Below are 21411 nucleotides of genomic sequence, written 5' to 3'. Positions count from 1 at the left end.
TACCCCTTATTCCTGAACTTATCGAACAGGTGCGTGGGGCTTCTTTCTTTTCAAAATTGGACCTAAAAGGGGCATACAATTTAATTTGAATCCGTAAAGGGGATGAATGGAAGACAGCATTCAGAACCAGATACGGACTGTTTGAGTACCTTGTAATGCCATTTGGGCTATGTAATGCTCCCGCAGCCTTCCAACGGTTTATAAATGAGATATTCCGAGACTTGCTTGATGTTTGTGTGGTAATATATTTGGACGATATACTTATCTATTCTCATTCCTTACCTGAACACATAAAACATGTGAGACTTGTGTTGTCAAGACTACTTGCACATAACTTATATGTTAAATCAAAGAAATGTTTGTTTCATAAAGAGGAAGTACTATTCCTAGGGTATATTATATCTAAAAGTGGAATCAAAATGGACATGAGCAAAATATCCTGCATTCTGGATTGGCCTGTGCCAACCACTCGCAAAGCATTACAAAGGTTCCTAGGATTCTCTAATTACTATAGGAAATTCATTAAGAACTTCTCTGCGATTGTGAAACCTCTCACACAACTTAAAAGCACGAAGAAACCATTTAATTGGTCAAAAGAAGCAAATGGAGCATTCTCTCTACTGAAATCAAGCTTTACTACTGCCCCCATACTATGCCATCCAGACCCATCCCTTCAATACATCTTGGAGGTAGATGCGTCTAATATGGCAGTAGGAGCAGTTCTCTCACAACGACCAACACCTCACCTCTTCACCCAGTTGCTTTCTTTTCAAAGTCATTAAGTAGCCCCGAGGTGAACTACCCAGTAGGTGAGAAGGAGTTATTAGCAATAAAACTGGCGTTAGAGAATTGGCGACATCTACTTGAGGGCACTCAATTGCCAATTCTGATATATACTGATCACAAAAACCTTCAATACCTTCAGACTAATAGAACTCTTTCCCACCGGCAGGTACGGTGGTCGTTATTCTTTCTGAGATTTAATTTTTTAGTGACTTACACGCCCGCAGACAAAAATAAAAAAGCGGATGCACTCTCACGTCTAGCCGAGAAAGATTGTACTGAGGTTCCCTCAGTTCCTATAATACCACTTGAACGTATTATCGGAGTCGTTCGCTCCCTGAAGGAGGAGATTTTGCACAGCATAGGATTGGATTCACCTCCACCACAACTAACTACTGACGCAGAAGGCTTCCTCTACTAAAACGATAAATTATACATACCCCCTACTATGCGAACCAAGATCTTAGAATTGTCGCATGATGTACCTATGGCAGGACATATGGGTATGACAAACTCTCAATCTACTCACTAGGCAATTTTGGTGGCCAGACATGAAGACAACCTTAAAAAAGTTCGTTTCATCTTGTGATATCTGTGCAAGGTCTAAAATTGACAACAAGAAACCATCGGGGTTACTTTGTAGTTTACCGATACCCCAGGTTCCGTGGGAAGTGGTATCCTGAGACTTCATAGTGGAACTACCACCTTCCAAAGGATTCAACACCATCTTGGTGTCAGTGGACCATCTGACCAAGATGGCACATTTCACTCCTATCCGAAAACTACCTTCATCCAAACAAACAGCGGAATTACTTGTGAAACATGTCTTTAAGTTACATGGTATTCCAAAAACACTGCTGACTGACCGTGGTTCACAATTCATCTCAAAGTTTTGGCTAGCTCTATGTCAGATACTGCGAATAGAGCGTAACCTTACTTCTCCCTACCACCCTCAGACCAACAGACAGACAGAGAGAGTTAACCAGTGCATTGAACAGTACCTGCGTTGCTATACTTCGTATCTACAGGACGATTGGGCAGATCTCCTCCCGCTGGCGGAATTCGCCTATAACAATGCTACTCATAGCACTACTAAGCAAAGTCCGTTTTACCTGAATTATGGGTTTCATCCCACACTCCTTCCTCCACGTATCTTGTACGATGGAAGAACTATGGGCCCCAAGATGACACCTGGCTGGATACCTCCGATATACATGCCCCTAGACTGATTCGCAATTTCCACTCGAAATATCCGGAAAAACCAGTTCTAGAGGCCTTCCAGAGCCGGCCTTAAGGGGGGGGGGTACTGTAATGTTCTGGTACCTCTGGTACCCTTGTCTCCATATTTCTCCTTTCCTAATTGCGTCCCATCTTGTGTAACAAGGGACGCATATACCTTTAAGACCGGATGACATCATTGCCGAGCGCCGCTATGAGCGGCTATTTCAATCGCCGGTTTGCTCTCACTCATCGCTCGTTCAAACCGCATGTTCACCGCACCTACGCCTGAGAAGTCGGAGCTGCTGACATACCTTCCTTGCTGAACTAAGCCGGAAACCTCGCTGGTGATCCGTATCTCGCTACGGGATCACCCCTCTCCAATGGACACTGTTACTCCTAAACCTATCTAAGTGATAAGTACCCCGCAGGGGATTCTTACTAACCAATCTCCTACTGTCATCTACTGCAATTACCAAGACTATCTGTATCTATCTATTCACTATCATCTGCATAGACTGTTAGCTCTTGGGACTACCTTCAACTATCCTTGCACTAGGTTACTCTGTCTAAGTATACTCCATCTGTGTCCTCTTACCATCTGCACTATACTTGACATCAGAACCTATCTGCTTTACCATCACCTGCAACTCTCCTAATACTACTTCTAGTGCTCACCATACAATAGCCTGTCTCTCATCTATATATCCTCATATATTCTATCCCTCCATTAACATCTATTAATATATATATATGGTATATAACAGGCTGTACACGGTGATGAAGTCCTGAGAGTTGGATATGTTTGTTCAACAGATTCTCTACAAGGCTACTGAGTGTAATAATTCTGCAGCTCTAAATCCATCCACTAACAAAAACGCATGAACGTTACACCTATGAACCGGCCGCCACTGTATATACTGCTCTGGCAGATACTGTACAGTATCTCACAAAAGTGAGTACACCCCTCACATTTTTGTAAATATTTTATTATATCTTTTCATGTGACAACACTGAAGACATGACACTTTGCTACAATGTAAAGTAGTGAGTGCACAGCTTGTATAACAGTGTAAATTCGCTGTCCCCTCAAAATAACAACACACAGCCATTAATGTTTAAAGTGCTGGCAACAAAAGTGAGTACACCCCTAAGTGAAAATTTCCAAATTGGAAGTATCAATAGTATCAATATTTAGTGTGGCCGCTATCATTTTCCAGCACTGCCTTAACCCTCTTGGGCATGGAATTCACCAGAGCATCACAGGTTGCCACCAGAGTCCTCTTCCACTCCTCCATGACAACATCACGGAGCTGGTGGATGGTAGAGACCTTGCGCTCCTCCACCTTCTGTTTGAGGATCCCCCACAGATGCTCAATAGGGTTTAGGTCTGGAGACATGCTTGGCCAGTCCATCACCTTTACCCTCAGCTTCTTTAGCAAGACAGTTGTCGTCTTGGAGGTGTGTTTGGGGTCGTTATCATGTTGGAATACTGCCCTGCGTCCCAGTCTCCGAAGGGAGGGGATCATGCTCTGCTTCAGTATGTCACAGTACATGTTAGCATTTATGGTTCCCCCAGTGCAGGCAGCACTCATGCAGCCCCAGACCATGACGCTCCCACCACCATGCTTGACTGTAGGCAAGACACACTTGTCTTTGTACTCCTCACCTGGTTGCCACCCCACATGCTTGACACCATCTGAACCACATACGTTTATCTTGGTCTCATCAGACCACAGGATATGGTTCCAGTAATCCATGTCCTTAGTCTGCTTGTCTTCAGCAAACTGTTTGCAGGCTTTCTTGTGCAGCATCTTTAGAAGAGGCTTCCTTCTGGGACGACAGCCATGCAGACCAATTTGATGCAGTGTGCGGCGTACGTTCTGAGCACTGACAGGCTGACCTCCCACCCCTTCAACCTCTGCAGCAATGCTGGCAGCACTCATACGTCTATTTCCCAAAGACAACCTCTGGATATGACACTGAGCACGTGCACTCAACCTCTGTGGTTGACCATGGCGAGTCCTGTTCTGAGTGGAACCTTTCCTGTTAAACCGCTGTATAGTCTTGGCCACCGTGTTGCAGCTCAGTTTCAGGGTCTTGGCAATCTTCTTATAGCCTAGGCCATCTTTATGTAAAGCAACATTTCTTTTTTTCACATCCTCAGAGAGTTCCTTACCATGAGGTTCCATGTTGAACTTCCAGTGACCAGTATGAGAGAGTGACAGCGATAACACCAAATTTAACACACCTGCTCCCCATTCACACCTGAGAGCTTGTAACACTAACAATTCACATGACACCAGGGAGGGGAAATGGCTATTTGGGCCCAATGAGGACATTTTGACTTAGGAGTGTACTCACTTTTGTTGCCAGCAGTTTAGACATTAATGGCTGTGTGGTGAGTCATTTTGAGGGGACAGCAAATTTACACTGTTATACAAGCTGTACACTCACTACTTTACATTGTAGCAAAGTGTCATTTCTTCAGTATTGTCACATGAAAAGATATAATAAAATATTTAGAAAAATGTGAGGGGTGTACTCACTTTTGTGAGATACTGTTTATACCCTGAACTTGGCTGATATATATACTGCACTGGTGGATATATATCCTACAATAAATGATAAATATATATACTGCACTATCTGATCTGATATATATCCGGCAATAACTGATAAATACTGTATATATACTGAACTATCTGATATATATCCTGCATAAACTAATAAATATATATACTCCACTATCTCCTGAAATAGCTAATAAATATATATATATATATATATATATATATATATATATATATATATACTACACTGGCTGATCTATTCATATTTAAGCCGCACACTCCACTAACTACCCTGCCTAATCTCCACTCCTAACACACTACACACGGCTGCCATTTAAGCAGCCTTATATAGTGTGGGACGCCGACTTAGCCCCTGCCTTTACCCAATCACGGACATTGTGCTGTGATTGGCCAAAGCATACAGGTCAAGGTGCATGCTTTGGCCAATTTCAAGCATTGCATTATGACGGGCGAATTTCCCGCAAACTGCCCCGTTTGTTCGTTGTTCAACATGAATGAACGAACACCCGATGTTCGTGTCGAACTTACGTTCGACTCAAACGCAAAGCTCATCCCTATCTACTACTACTCTATTACTATACAACCAGAGCATGCAGGAGGTAGCTGAGTGACTGAAAGAGCCTTCCTATTCATTCTCCCAGGCTCAGAGCAGCCAGGTCTTCAACTGCTGCCAATGCACCCTCTTCTCCTTCTTCTTCTTCCACCTTGCAAACTGGCAATAAGGAGTCGGTAGAGTTATATCATCACACAATCACCGATTTGCTGCAGGAGGATTATCTTAGTCAGGTATAATGACCATTTAGATATTGAGGATGAATAAGACAATGCTATGACCATAGGGGTAGCAGCAAGTGGCAGCAATGTTCCAGCAGCTGGAGCTCACTGTAATAAGGCAATAAGGGCTCCAGTGTTGAGGAGGAGGTGTATTTTGAGGTGGCAGAGCAGTCATGAGTGCCATTGATTGAATAGAGGAAAAGATCTGCTGCCAGCTCTCAAGGCCTAAAGCTGAAAGGTGACTGATTCCATGCCATCTTCATTTAGGCAAGGTTGTGCATGATAAAGCAACTAACCTGCTGGCTGACCTTCGGCTGGGAAAAATCCTACGTGTACCTTTCCTTACACATGTCCTCAACCTGGCAGTTCAGACGTTCATCATGAATCACCCTAGCTTCCAGCCATGGGCGTCCGCAGAACTTTTTTCAGGGGGGTGCATAATTTTAAGGTCACCCATGCTCCATCCCTTTTCTCCCCCAGAGATCCCCCTTTAGAGCAGGCCAGGCCAGGGTCCCCCATAAATCTCCTTTAGAACAGGGTCCCCATAGATCCTCCTTTAGAGCAGGCCAGGGTCCCCATCGATCCCTCTTTAGTCCTACCTTTTCACCTATATTCCACGTGCTACCAGGTTTTCCTGCAACAACCGGTACTCCAGGCTCTCCCTGCAAAGAATATATACTGTATATATTTAGCCAATATGTCCCCCTTTAGAGCAGGCCAGGATCCCCATAGATTCCCTTTAGAGCAGGCCAGGGTCCCCATAGATCCCCCTTTAGAGCAGGCCAGACCAGGATCCCCCATAGATCCCCTTTGGAACAGGGTGCCCATAGATCCCCCTTTAGAGCAGGCAAGGCCAGAGTCCCCCATAGATCCCCCTTTGGAGCTGGGTCCACATAGATTGCCCTTTTAGAGCAGGCCGGGATATTCCCAGGGGTGGGGGGGCACTTGCCCCCCCCCCTGCCCCCCCTTGCGGATGCCCATGCTTCCAGAAGTTCCTTCATCAGGCCACTTTAGATGGTTAAACCCAGTCATGGTTCGTCTGGCAGAAATGCAACTCCAATATCAACTGCATGCCAACTGCATGGTTTTGTTTGACATACGTTTCCCTTCCAGTGCTTCTTGCTGCAAAGACCAGTTATAGGCGGGGCAGTGGCCACTTGTTTGTACAATGGATTTGCCTATTCCAGGACACCAAGCACAATGTTCCCTTTTCAAAACAACATTAACCCTAGCACTATGAGGGATAGCAGCAGCACACAATCACAGGGATCTTTCATTCCAATCTGTACTTATGTCCTTGGATAGCTGGATGCCTCCTTCCAATATCTTGGGGATACTTTTTTCCAGTGGTACCAGAACAGATCCGCAGATGAAAGTCCCTTATTCAGCTCCAGCATTTTTCAGCAGAAAAGGCCCCACAGCTAGTCTAGATGGGACCTCAATGAACAGCAGACACATGGCAGCCTACCGAGGAGCGCAGTAGCCCTCCAGCCCAGAATCTCCTCCTCCGTAAAAAGAACACCACTGTTCCAGGTCTCAGAGTATTTATGCTCCTTCCCAGCCACCATCTGGAGACCTCTCCCCAGGGATTGGTCAGGGTTGCATAAATATTAAGCTGCTGATTAGACTCTCCCAGGCCAAGATTCCAGAATCTTGCCAGACAGACAGAGGAAAACAATCAACCGTGCAGCCAGTGAAACAGAACAGACCAAAATAATCACATGCAGCTACACTGATTACAGTGAGCCAGTAACTAAATTTACCTAACCTAGCACCCATCTAGGAGTGTACTACATACGTATACTCTTATGCCTTTCTGTTGCCTTTCCACTTCCTCAGTCTCCAAGCCCTGCTCTTTCCTCATTCCCCTCCTATTTATCTAAGCTCTCCTTCAGTGTCACCTACAACTCTGTCTCCTCCTCTCCTTTTTCCTTCTTTTGTAGGGGTTCCCTAAGGTTCTGTACTTGGGCCCCTTCTATTCTCTATCTACACATCCTCCCTGGGTCATTGGTAACCTCCCATTATTTCAAATACCATCTCTATGCTGATGACCTCCACATCTATCTCGCCACTCCTCAGCTCACTCCCTTTGTCTCTCACACATCACTAATTTACCAATTGACATATTGGCATGGATGTAATGCTACTTCCCCAAACTCAGCCTTTCCAAAACTGAGCTCAGAATATGTACCCCCCCCCCCCCCCCCCCCACACACACACACACAAACACTTCTGCCTTTAGTTTAACGTCTTGCCGACTGCCACACGACTATTTACGTCGGCAGTCAGCCCCTCACAGGCAGAGCGACGTAGGGCTTTTACCAAACATATGGTAAAAAAAAAAATTGGCCTAAAATGTTAAAAAATTTTATTTTTACTTTTTTTGAGGAGAATTTCATATAAAAAAAATGTGAAAAATATTGTTATTTTTGCAAAATTTACGCTCTTTTTTTGTTTATAGCGCATGATCAAAAAATCGCACAGGTGATCAAATACCACCAAAAGAAAGCTCTGTTTGTGGGAAAAAAAAGGACGCCAAATTAGTTTAGGCACAGCGTCGCACGACCGCGCAATCGTCCGTTAAATTCACGCAGTGCCGAATCATAAAAAAATAGGCCCTGGTCAGGAAGGGGGTAAAATCTTCCAGTGCTTAAGTGGTTAACTGTACTGCAATCACTCCTTTAGGCCAGGGTGCTTGGTGTAGTCCTGGACTCTGACCAGCCCTTTTGAACCCACATTTAATTACTTTGCTGCCTTCAGCTTCACAACATTTTCTAAATTTTTACAAGTTTTTGTTTTACTCCCTTGTCAACACTTTCCTAGACTATTACAACCCCCTGCCACCTTTACACAAACTATCCCCCTTCGGTTGATCGTGAATGCTACTATCAGATTTATATGCCATAACAGACACTTAGTATCCTCCGTCCCTCTCTGCCAATCCCTCCATTGGCTAAAAACTTAAAATACTAACCACAACATACAAAGCCATCCACAACTCTGTCCTGAGCTACATCACCAACCTCATCTCAAAAAATCACCCAAACCATTCTCTCCACTTCTCCAAACACCTCCTATGTTTGTCATCAGGATTTAGTCATATCATCCCCCTACCTCTGATCGTTGCTGAGAGGATAGACACTTAAGCCCCGTACACACGTACCAATTGTCGGCCGTAAATATTCGGCCGACGACCGATCGGCCGATTGTAGGCTTGTTAGTATGATGCTTCTGACAGCCGACAGCGCATTTTCGGCCGAACAGAATCTGTCGTGCAGGCATTAAAATTTTTGTTGGCCGTCACCAGAACGGCCGATTGTTCGCCAGTCAGTACAGATTTCAGCCGACAGACAGCAGTTTAGCAAGACTGGGCATGCTCAGAAAAGAAAAAAGACAAGGAAAGTGAACCATCACATGACATCACTTCTGCAGTCGGCTGTTGTTGGCCGACAAAATTCGTGTGCAGTCTTTTGCAGTTTTCAACAGACACGACAGCCCTGGACAAAAGACGGCCGATCGTTTGACATGTGTACGGGGCTTTAGTGGGTAATCTTTGGGTTTTAGGTTACCCCCTAGCATAAAAAGAACACACGCAGATATATAATTCCACATCTTGTTTCTTGGCTTGGAGAAAGGATGGTATTATGTGTAGAGCAAAAACATTAATTCATTACACCATTGTTCTTTTGCCCTCAAACTTTAAAAGCTTATTGTTTAACGTAGAACAATGCCGACAATGCAGAGAAATAAATAACCCGTGTCAGGTTTCTTCCCTGCTCAATCCTCTCTGAAGGCTGGAATATAAAATCCACCTGTGGACCTCGGAGCAAACATTTTCCTCCAAACAGCAACATGAGAGCCACAGTGATAGGTTTCATTGTTCTCCTCGGGATACTCCTACTTGTCACTGCTACTGTTGGTAGACATGGTAAGATTTCTCTTCTCTCCCCTTCCCTTCTTTTTTCCTCTTTTCTTTTTCCTTCCCTTTTCTCCTCTTTCCCCATCTCTTTCCTTTCACGTCCTTTCCTTTTCTCTGATCTATCCTTCCTTTCTCTTTCCTTGCTCATTTCTTGTTCCCCCTTCCCTTCTCTTCTCTCAAGGGATGACCAAATCTGCCTGAGTGTGATCCATGGGGAAATTTGTTGAATCCCTAGTGGTGCTCCTTGACATTTGTGAAACCTGAACCCGAAAAATATATTTTTTAAATATGGTGTACTAAGGAGAGGGTCCTTTTTACAGTGACTTTGAGGGTTACATGGGAAAAGCACCAAGCCTCTAGATGATTCTTTCAGATTTTTGGAATATGGCATACGTTTCTGGCAACCTTTCAGGACATGGAAGAATTTTCTGGCAGTCTCTTTGAGCATGGGTGATGTTTCTGGGTGCCACTTGGAACATGCGAGAGGTTTCTGGTAGTCTCTTGGAACATGGGTTAGGTTCATGGGAGTCTCTTGGAACCTCTTGGGAGAGGTTTCTGGGCATCTCTTAGACTTTGACATAGGTTTCTGGGAATCTCTTGGCATATAACAGAGGTTTCTGTGAGTCTCTTGGAATATAGAAGAGGTTTCTGGGTGTCTCTTGGAACAATTGGAGCTGTTTCTGGGTGTCTTTTAGAACATGGAAAAGGTTTCTGTTAATCTCTTGGAACATCGGTTAGGTTTATTGGAGTCTCTTGGAACATAGAAGAGGTTTCTGGGTGTCCCTTGGAACACGAGAGAGGTTTTCCAGCAGTTTCTGGGAACATGGTAGAGGTTTCTAGCACCCTCTTAGAAAACTTCAGCAGTAACAGTAGAGTTGTTGGCTGGCATTATCTTTTGAAAAAGGCATTTTTGTTGAAACGCCTCAAGACCACGCCGTTGGCAGCCTAGCTTATGTATTCTTGATATGTGCATATTCCTGGGATGTCTGTAAGTGTACTTGCTTTATTTTACCATTAAAGTTTTTAGCGGTATTACGCTATATTTGCTCCTTTTTTGGTTCATTCCCTAACACCGGGTACATTGGAGCCTTCTTGTGTTCATACTCGCTACAAGTCCACATTGGAACATCCAAGGGTACAACATCGGTCTGGATGACCCACCATACACCATATGAGCTGGTCTGACCCATATACTATACGGTATTCTGGGTCCTGCTTCTCTGTTGAGCACATATATTAGTATTCCCTGTTGGTGTCGGGATCATGCGTGTACTGTGATCACCTACTGCACTTTGGACCATTTCCCTTCCACCATTTTTCACTTTGGGACTGTTAATCATGTTGGATTTCCATTATACTCTCACCTGGGACTGCTAATGATGTTTAATTTTCATCTTATATATGATCATATATTCACATTGATTTTCAATTAGCACTGCACTTTTTTCATTGTTTATATCTTGGTAAACTTTTTTGTCGGTTGTTGTGTGCAAGCAGCTTTTTTCATGGTTAGCGCAGTAATTTATTTGTTTTTCACTTGTGTGTAAGGTCACTTTATTGGTAATGAACAACTGAATAAAAACTTGTATTTTTCCAAAGTTGTGGCTGTTAACTTGCTTACAATGACTCTCTTCTCTCTTCCTCTCCTTCTCTCCTCCTCTCTTCTCTTTCCCCTTCTCTTTTCTTTTTCCTCTTTTTTTCTCCCCCTATCTTCTCTCCCCTTCCCTTTTCTTTTCTTTCTCCCTCTCTTTCCTTTTCCTTTTGCTCTGCTCTCACCTTCCCTTCCTTCCTTTCCCCTGATCTACCCTTACCTTCTCTTTTCTTTTCTCTTTTCTTGTCCCCCTTCCCTTCTCTCCTCTCAAGGGATGACCGAATCTTCCTGGGATTAAATCATAGGAGACATTTGTTGAATCCCTAGAGGCGCTGCTAGAAATTTGCGAAACCTGAATTTCGGTGGGGAGAGGGCAAATGTTGAGTATTTTTTTAAAAAAAGCACAAGGAAGCACCAATCCTATAAAATACATGGCTTCTTCCAGATTTTTGGAATATGAAAGGGACTTCCTGCAATCTTTTGAAACATGAAAGAGTTTGCTGGCAGTCTCATGGAACATGGGAGAAGTTTCTGGTAATCTCCTGAAACATGGGAGAGGGAAGAGGTTTCTGGTAATGTCTTGGAACATGGGAAAGGTTTATGGTAATCTCTTGGTACATGGGAGAGGTTTCTTGTAATCTCTTGGAACATGGGAGAGGATTCTGGTAATCTCTTGGAATATAGGTTAGGTTTCTGAGAGTCTCTTGGAACATGGGAAAGGTTTCTTGTAATCTCTTGGTACATGGGAGAGGTTTCTTGTAATCTCTTGGTACATGAGAGAGGTTTCTGGTAATCTCTTGGTACATGAGAGAGGTTTCTGGTAATCTCTTGGAACATGGGAGAGGATTATGGTAATCTCTTGGAAAATGGGTTAGGTTCCTGGAAGTCTCTTGGAATATGACAGAGGTGTTTTTGGTGTCTCTTGGAATATGACAGAGGTCTCTGGAGTCTCTTGGAACATGAGAGAGGTTTCTGTGAGACTCTTGGAACATAGAAGAGGTTTCTGGATGTATTTTGGAACATGGGAAAGGTTTCTGGTAATCTCTTGGAACATGGGTTAGGTTTCAGAGAGTCTCTTGGAACATGGGAGAGGTTTCTGGTAATCTCTTGGGACATGACAGAGGTTTCTGGGTGTTTCTTGGAATATGACAGAGGTTTCTGGGTGTTTCTTGGAATATGACAGAGGTTTCTGGAGTTTCTTGGAGCACGAGAGAGGTTTCTGTGAGACTCTTGGAACATAGAAGAAGTTTCTTGGTGTCTCTTGGAACATGAGAGAGGTTTCTGGTAGTCTCTTGGTACATGGGAGAGGTTTCTTGTAATCTCTTGGTACATGAGAGAGGTTTCTGGTAATCTCTTGGAACATGGGAGAGGATTCTGGTAATCTCTTGGAACATGGGTTAGGTTCCTGGAAGTCTCTTGGAATATGACAGAGGTGTTTTTGGTGTCTCTTGGAATATGACAGAGGTCTCTGGAGTCTCTTGGAACATGAGAGAGGTTTCCGTGAGACTCTTAGAACATAGAAGAGGTTTCTGGATGTATTTTGGAACATGGGTTAGGTTTCAGAGAGTCTCTTGGAACATGGGAGAGGTTTCTGGTAATCTCTTGGGACATGACAGAGGTTTCTGGGTGTTTCTTGGAATATGACAGAGGTCTCTGGAGTCTCTTGGAGCATGAGAAATGTTTTTGTGAGACTCTTGGAACATAGAAGAGGTTTATTGGTGTCTCTTGGAACATGAGAGAGGTTTCTGATAATGTCTTGGAACACAAGAGAAGTTTCCGGCAATCTCTTGGAACATGGGAGAGGCTTCTGGCAGTGTCCTGGAACATGAGAGAGGTTTCTAGTAATCCATTAGGTTCCTGGGAGTCTCTTGGAACATTACAGAGGTTTCTTGGTGTCTCTTGGAATATGACAGAGGTCTCTGGAGTCTCTTGGAGCATGAGAAAGGGAGGCCCGGAGCAGGAGCGGAGCGATAGCAGAGGGCCAGCATGACTAAGTGGACAGGGGAGTGTAGGGGTTAAGTCAGGAAACATAGGTAGCAGTGGTCATGGGGGGAGCCTAAGTTGTTTAGCTAGCTTAGGGGTAGGTGGGGCTGGCAGGCAGGAAGAGGTGGGATCTGCTGGGGGCGCCAAAATCCCCTCACTCGGCAGAAGAAGCGTCCCTCCCTCCCTATTGTTTAACCTCTATTTGTTGGTTCCTTGGTGGGGGGTTTTGTTCTTTTTCTTTGTTTTTGACAGGTTTGCCTGGGATGTCGTGGCAGCTGTGGCGTCTTTTTGTTGGTCTTTGCTGGCAGGTGCAAGAACCTTTAAGGCAAGATAATGGTTCGGGACCCACTGGTGGTAGGTTCCCTCTGGTGCGTTCCAGTTGAGGTCAGTTTGACTGGAAGGAAACATGGGTACACTGCGGGTAGAGTGTTGTCTCAGAGCTGGAGTTTTGCGGCTGGAGGCCTATTATGTTTAAGTGGGCCCGCAGTGTAGTATTTATCTGAACATTAAAATGGGGGGCCTCAAAGACCAACAAAAGCTTTAACTGTTTTGACGTTTCTGTTTTAAGGAATGGTTTTTTCCTTTATGTTAATTTATGTTAATTTAATTTGAAATTGGTTAATAAAAGGGCTGCTATGGCCAATTTTATTCCACTTACGATTTCGTCTCGATTATTGGGATAAGGTAAAGGTGAAAGGGTGTAAGTGGGTTGGCCGTTCAGCCAGGTTTTACAGTGACATCTGTTCTACGCTAGTCAAGGTTTCTGTGAGACTCTTAGAACATAGAAGAGGTTACTGGGTGTCTCTTGGAACATGAGAGAGGTTATTGGTAATCTCTTGGAACATGAGAGAAGTTTTCCGGTAATCTCTTGGAACATAATAGAGGCTTCTGGAGGTGTCCTGGAGCATGGGGAAGTTTTATTTTAGTCTCTTGGAACACAATATAGGTTTCTAGCAGTTTCTTGGAACATAGGAGAAGTTTCCAGCACCCTCTAGGAAAATGTCAGCAGTAACAGTAGAGTTTTATGTAAGGTTCACTGTCTTTTTAATGAAAAACTAAATAAAAACTTGTATTTTCCCAAAGTTGGGGTAGTTAACATACTGACAATGACCACTCCACATCCAATAAACTGTTTTTACATACCCCTGTATTCCAGCCAGTATTTACTTTGTATATAAAGAATCCGCGCTTAGGATATACTAGAATCCTAATATGACTGGCTGCAGCCTACCTCTGTAACTATAATGCTAAGATATATAGTGAAAATTAGAAGACAAAAGGGAGGTGTATGGCGCTGCCTGTAAATTACTTAATAGTTGGTTAAGAAAAAAACTTCACTAAAGTGCAGCAGTGCAAATAAATATTGTGTAATTCCTTAAAAAAGTTAAATTATTAGTGAAAGTGAAATAAATAAGTAATGAATAAAATGGTGAATAACCTAGTGGTAGTGGTTAAAAATCATTGAATAATGATGAATTAAATAATGTTATAAAGTGCTCTGTAGTCCTGTATGGGACCTATATAGAATCTAATAATTAAATTAATAGTGAAAAAATTCAAGTGAATAAGCCGTAACTTGGTATGGTAGTGTAAAGTGAAGGGCAAATGTGAATGGTGTTTCAAGGTATATATAACAAAAAATATTGATATCACTAAAATTATATAAATAAGTGAAAATCCTCTGTGTATAGCTAAATAAAATAAAATAATTATCTAAAAATTACACAGTGTAAAACCAGCAGAATACCACTCTATAAATAATCTAAGAGATATGTAGTATAAAAACAGCAGGGAAACACATATAGAAACTGGGATAAAAAAATTGCAAAGGTAAATATCCAAAATCTCTCAATAAATATAATTAAAAAAAACTCTCAATAAATATAATAAAAATATAGTCCAAAGATAAATGTCCAATCAATTATATCACACAGATTGTTAATCTCAGATATATCATAAAGTATAGCGATGATTTGATATCCACAAGTAACTTCTGTGCAAAGAAAGACAATTTCCCAAAAAAGTGACTTCAATGCAGGTGCCTCAATACGTCTTTTAAGGGTGCCAAATACGGTGATCACTCTTTGCTCCCCGTACCCCCAGGACCGCACTCACCAGAAATAATTACCCCTGCAGGGGTAACAAGCCTTGGGTATACTATTGCCTCTGGTGCCTTCGGATCCCCTTTGGTCTCCCTGGACGGTCCTGTTAGCTCTGAGTGCTGTCCTATATCCTGCCCGAGTCTGGTCTTACTGTACTTTGCATATATCCTCCATGGGTATGTATGGGGAAGAAAAGGGCCTCACATAGAGTAGTATTGTCTATTAAATGTTTATTGCATCCAAAAATAATACTCACAATATGAACGATAACACACAGCAGGAAGAAAACAATCGCGGTCGCGCACTTACGGGACGCCATGCGTTCCACAGACCGAATATGCGTTCCAACCAGGCGGATGTGATGTGATGACGCTCTACGCGTTTCGTCGGTCACTTCTGATGACGTCGGACAGACGAAACGCGTAGAGCATCACCACATCACATCCGCCTGGTTGGAACGCATATCCGGTCTGTGGAACGCATGGTTTTATTTAGCTATACATAGGAAGCGAATACACAGAGGATTTTCACTTATTTATATAATTTTAGTGATATCAATATTTTTTGTTATATATACCTTGAAACACCATTCACATTTGCCCTTCACTTTACACTACCATACCAAGTTACGGCTTATTCACTTGAATTTTTTCACTATTAATTTAATTGTTATTAGATTCTATATAGGTCCCATACAGGACTACAGAGTACTTTATAACATTATTTAATTCATCATTATTCAATGATTTTTTAACCACTACCACTAGGTTATTCACCATTTTATTCATTACTTATTTATTTCACTTTCACTATTAATTTAACTTTTTTAAGGAATTACACAATATTTATTTGCACTGCTGCACTTTAGTGAAGTTTTTTTCCTAACCAACTATTAAGTAATTTACAGGCAGCGCCATACACCTCCCTTTTGTCTTCTAGTATTTACTTTGTACCCCCTAATATGGCTCATGGACTATCAAAGCATATAAAAATTGTGTAACAATATGGCCAATCATTTTAATGATTATCCCTGCATAACCATCACCAGTGGGTGTTTGCCAACATACCTAAAAATATGCATACAACAAGTACCCCTTATAGACACGGGCATAAGGAGCTTTAATGCTGGCAAAGAATCCAAGACAGAGAGATATGGTAAGGAATATAAAAAAAAGCCTGGTAGAGAATTCTCAATAACTGAACCCATACCATAAGCAACAACAGACAAGAAATAGAGGACAAGACAAAGAACGTAAATACAAATATAAACAGCCGGCCGGACGCCAGGTGCCTCTTGCTTATAGACAGGTTCCCACGGCATACGCCGTATGGTTGCTACCAAATATATGGATACTAGGGATCCCTCTATATGCAAGTCCCTGGGAGCTCGAGGTTGGAAAAAGGAAAGGAGGGATGGTGGACACCACCTAAAGGGTGGAAATGGAGCAGATTTGAAAGGTCCCATTCCGGTCAGAATTGAAGGGGGATTGCGCCAACAGTGGAAATTATTCTGCCACTATGATCAAAATATGCACAGTGCCTGCCAGTCCCCCTGTATACAAGAGATATGATGGAGGTCAATCAAGTATCCTGTAAAATGGCAATAAAATGAAACCACTTCATTCACTTTATTTATTTTGCTTGACCGTAGATATATTAATTATATAAATATGTTGGTTATTTAATGAATAAAGTAACTTGTATTTCATGTGTTTTATTTTATTTGTATTTCAACTCTTAGTACTTATGAATAAGGTATTTACTATGTTGACAGCAATAGTTGTGGCTTGATTAAAATTAAGGTCGATATTTATTCCGTCTTTGTGTTCCGCTGGATGAATGTTTTATACTTATATTAAGAAAAAGGCATCAGGGTTTCTTCATTGATGTCTGTCCATCCAGTCATGTCCAATATTGTGCATTTTTACAATAAATCTACAGTCAAGCAAGATAAATGAAGTGGGTTAATTTTACCGGAATTTTGTTGACCATACCAGAACTAGGCAACATCTGAAAGCCGCGATCGTTAAAGCATAGGATATATAAATCCACCTCCTGCAGTTGCTATTTACCCTGAAAAGGGGCTAAACTCTCCTAAATTAACCACTTCAATACAGGGCACTTTCTCCCCCCTCCAGCCCAGGCCAATTTTCAGCTTTTAGCGCTGTTGCATTTTGAATGACAATTGCGCGGTCATACAACATTTTACCCAAACAAAATTTATGTCATTTTTTCCCCACAAATAGAGCTTTCTTTTGGTGGTATTTGATCACCACAAGGATCTTTCTTTTTTTACTAAACAAATTAAAAATTCTGAAAAGTTTGAAAAAAAAAAGTTTTTTGTTTATGTTATAAAATTTTGTAAATAAATAATTTTTCCTGTACTGATGAGCACTGATGAGGCCGCACTGACAGGCACTGATGAGGAGGCACTGATGGGGTGGCACTGATGATGATGCACTAATTGCAGCACTGATGGGCACTGCTGGGCAGAACTGATATGCAGCACTGATGGGCACTGATATGTGGCACTGATAGGTAGCACTGATATGCAGCATTGATGGGCACTGATAGGCAGCACTGGTGGGTACTGATAGGCAACACTGATGGGCACTGATAGGCAGCACTGATGGGCACTAATAGGTGGCACTGATGGGCACTGATAGGTGACACTGATGGGCACCGATAGGCAGCATTGATGGGCACTGATGGGCAATGATGGGCACTGGTGGGCGGCACTATAGGCAGCACTGATGGGCACTAATAGGCGGCACTGATGGGCACTGATAGGTGACACTGATAGGCACCAATAGGCAGCATTGATGGGCACTGATGGGCAATGATGGGCACTGGTGGACGGCACTGATAGATAGCAATGATGGGCAGCTGACAGGCTCCCTGAGCACTGATTGGCATCCCTGGGGGCATGGGGGGGCACCCCTGGTGGCCATGGTTGGGCAATCCCTGGTGGCTCTAGTAGCATCCCCAAGGGTCTGCACTGGTAATTAATGCTCTGATTACCAGCACAGACCCCCTCCTGTCAAGAGAGCCGCCGATCGGCTCTCTTCTACTCGCGCCTGTCAGGCGCAAACTGAAGAAAGCTGATTCAATGGCACTTCCTATTTACTATGTGACAAGCTGTGATTGGACAAGCTGTGATTGGTACGTCATAGGCTCTTTACCGGAATCGGAGATGCAGTGTGTCAGAGTGACACACCACACCACCGATCGACGCTCTGCACCGTGGTAAAAAGAAGCACTTGTGGGTTTACCTCGTTTTTTTTTTTTTTTTTGTATAATTTTCCATAAGGGGGCATGCCAGGGGGATGCCTCTTATGCCTCCCTCATTCCCATCACAAAAAGTTGGAGGTATGAAACTGTGTAACGTGGAGTGACTTCCAGCATCCTCTGCTCAAGTTCCCCAATATTGTTCTGAATACAACAATTATGAGTGCTTCAAAAGAGATTCTCAGTACACTAGTAGCTCTTTTCAGACTAAAGCTTGGTACACACTACCAGTTTTTTTTTTTTTTTTTTCACTCAACCCAACGAATTGAACAAAAAAAAAAAATGTTGGGCTGTCGGGTTTTTTTTTTGTTGTTCAATCTGTTGGGTTGAGCGGAAAAAAAAAAAAAAAACTGGTAGTGTGTACCAAGCTTTAAGGGTCTTTAATTGCTGCATATTACGCAGCTTCTAGGAGGACCCTACTCAGTTCTGAAGGAGGAACTGGAACATCATAAACTATAACCGAAGACCATACGTGGAGTGTTCCTGTCTGACTGTCCTTCTCTGTCCTTTCTTCACAGACAAACCTGGAAAATGTCCACCTGATACCGGCTCAAGTGATTGTGTACGGGTTGGTTCTGCAGACCATGGATGTTCAAGTGACTATCAGTGCAATGGGGATTTGAAGTGTTGTCCAAACGGTTGTAATAGCAAGTGTGTTGAACCGGAACCTGATGGCTCAGGTGAGAGAATTCTAATTAATGGAAATGGCTTTGATTTAGATTTGAAGAAACTGAAGATTGGAGAAATTATAAAACTGGGTAACATTGCTGGTCTCATGACTTGGAACTCATATTCAGCTGAACCCAGAAGGAAGCTGTCTTTGAAACGCCATTCAGCTGTGGGTGGGAATTCCCTGCCCTGTAGCTACACGTAATGGTATGCTCATATGATTATAGACCTAATATGACCATAAAAGATCAATGACCCACAACGGATTGGCCCAGCACTGAAATCTTTCTTCTGGGTCCAGCCACCTATTTTGGACCGAACCCAAGCTCATCCCTGCCATTAGCTCCAGAACAGATACACTATATTGTCAAAAGCAGGGCTTTTTTTCTCAGAGAATAGGTTCAGGAACTCTTCCCTTTCGTGTCACCCTTTGACTCTGCCTCTTACCCACCTCCAAGCACCGTTCCTTGGTTCCACCCCTTACCCACCTCCCAATACCGTTCCACCGTCTACCCACCTCCCAATACCGTTCCACCCCTTACCCACCTCCCAATACCGTTCCACCTCTTACCACCTCCCAATACCGTTCCACCCCTTACCACCTCCCAATACCGTTCCACCCCTTACCCACCTCCCAATACCGTTCCACCCCTTATCCACCTCCCAATACCGTTCCACCTCTTATCCACCTCCCAATACCATTCCACAGTCTACCCACCTCCCAATACCGTTCCACCCCTTACCCACCTCCCAATACCGTTCCACCTCTTACCACCTCCCAATACCGTTCCACCCCTTACCCACCTCCCAATACCGTTCCACCCCTTACCCACCTCCCAATACCGTTCCACCCCTTACCCACCTCCCAATACCGTTCCACCCCTTATCCACCTCCCAATACCGTTCCACCCCTTATCCACCTCCCAATACCGTTCCACCCCTTACCCACCTCCCAATACCGTTCCACCCCTTACCACCTCCCAATACCGTTCCACCCCTTACCACCTCCCAATACCGTTCCACCCCTTACCACCTCCCAATACCGTTCCACCCCTTACCCACCTCCCAATACCGTTCCACCCCTTACCCACTTTCCAATACCGTTCCACCCCTTACCCACTTCCCAATACCGTTCCACCCCTTACCACCTCCCAATACCGTTCCACCCCTTACCCATCTCCCAATACCGTTCCACCCCTTGCCCACCTCCCAATACCGTTCCACCCCTTACCCACCTCCCAATACCGTTCCACCCCTTACCACCTCCCAATACCGTTCCACCCCTTACCCACCTCCTAATACCGTTCCACCCCTTACCCACCTCCCAATACCGTTCCATCCCTTACCCACTTCCCAATACCGTTCCACCCCTTACCCACCTCCCAATACCGTTCCACCCCTTACCCACTTCCCAATACCTTACCACCTCCCAATACCGTTCCACCCCTTACCACCTCCCAATACCGTTCACCCCTTACCCACTTCCCAATACCGTTCCACCCCTTACCCACCTCCCAATACCGTTCCACCCCTTACCCACCTCCCAATACCGTTCCACCCCTTACCCACCTCACAATACCGTTCCACCCCTTACCCACTTCCCAATACCGTTCCACCCCTTACCCACCTCCCAATACCGTTCCACCCCTTTCCCACCTCCCAATACCGTTCCAACCCTTACCCACCTCCCAATACCGTTCCACCCCTTACCCACTTCCCAATACCTTACCACCTCCCAATATCGTTCCACCCCTTACCACCTCCCAATACCGTTCCACCCCTTACCCACCTCCCAATACCGTTCCACCCCTTACCCACCTCCCAATACCGGCCCTTTTTAGAGAGTACAGACCCAAGTATTATTTTGTGGTTCTAAGTATTTTGTATGGAATTTGTTAATGATAACAAGAAAGACAATAAAATAGATCTAGAAACAATGGACACTCCGACAATAGATCAACCTCAGCAACCATAGACTCCCAACAACCAACAACAAAGACTCCCTTAACAGTACATTCCTCCCAGCAACAACTGACCCCCTGCAACATAAGACCCACCCCAGCAACAATAGACCCCCTTGTGACCAACAAAAGAACTCCCCAGCAACAACAGACCCCCCTTTCCTACACAAAAATAGATCCCATCCAGCAACAATAGATCGCTCAGCAGCCAGCATCAATAGACCCTCCAGCACACCCCAGCACCTGCTATTACATACATTCAGTTCTGGAGGTGCTGGAACTGCGTTCCCCCACGTTCCCCCTGAAAAAAAGCCCTGGTCAAAAGTATTGGGACCCCTGCCTTTACACGCACACGAACTTTAATGGCATCCAAGTCTTAGTCTGTAGGGTTCAATATTGAGTTGGCCCACCCTTTGCAGCTATAACAGCTTCAACTCTTCTGGGAGGGCTGTGCCTCAACCTGATAGAACACCTTTGGGATGATTTAGAGTAGAGACTGTGAGGTTCTTACAGGAAAACCTGTGAATGT

The sequence above is a fragment of the Pelophylax lessonae genome (genome assembly GCF_965119305.1).
Source record: "Pelophylax lessonae genome assembly, chromosome: 3".
NCBI classification, from domain to species: Eukaryota; Metazoa; Chordata; class Amphibia; order Anura; family Ranidae; genus Pelophylax; species Pelophylax lessonae.
The sequence above is the reverse complement of the archived record's forward strand: the minus strand, read 5'-3'. Positions refer to the sequence as shown.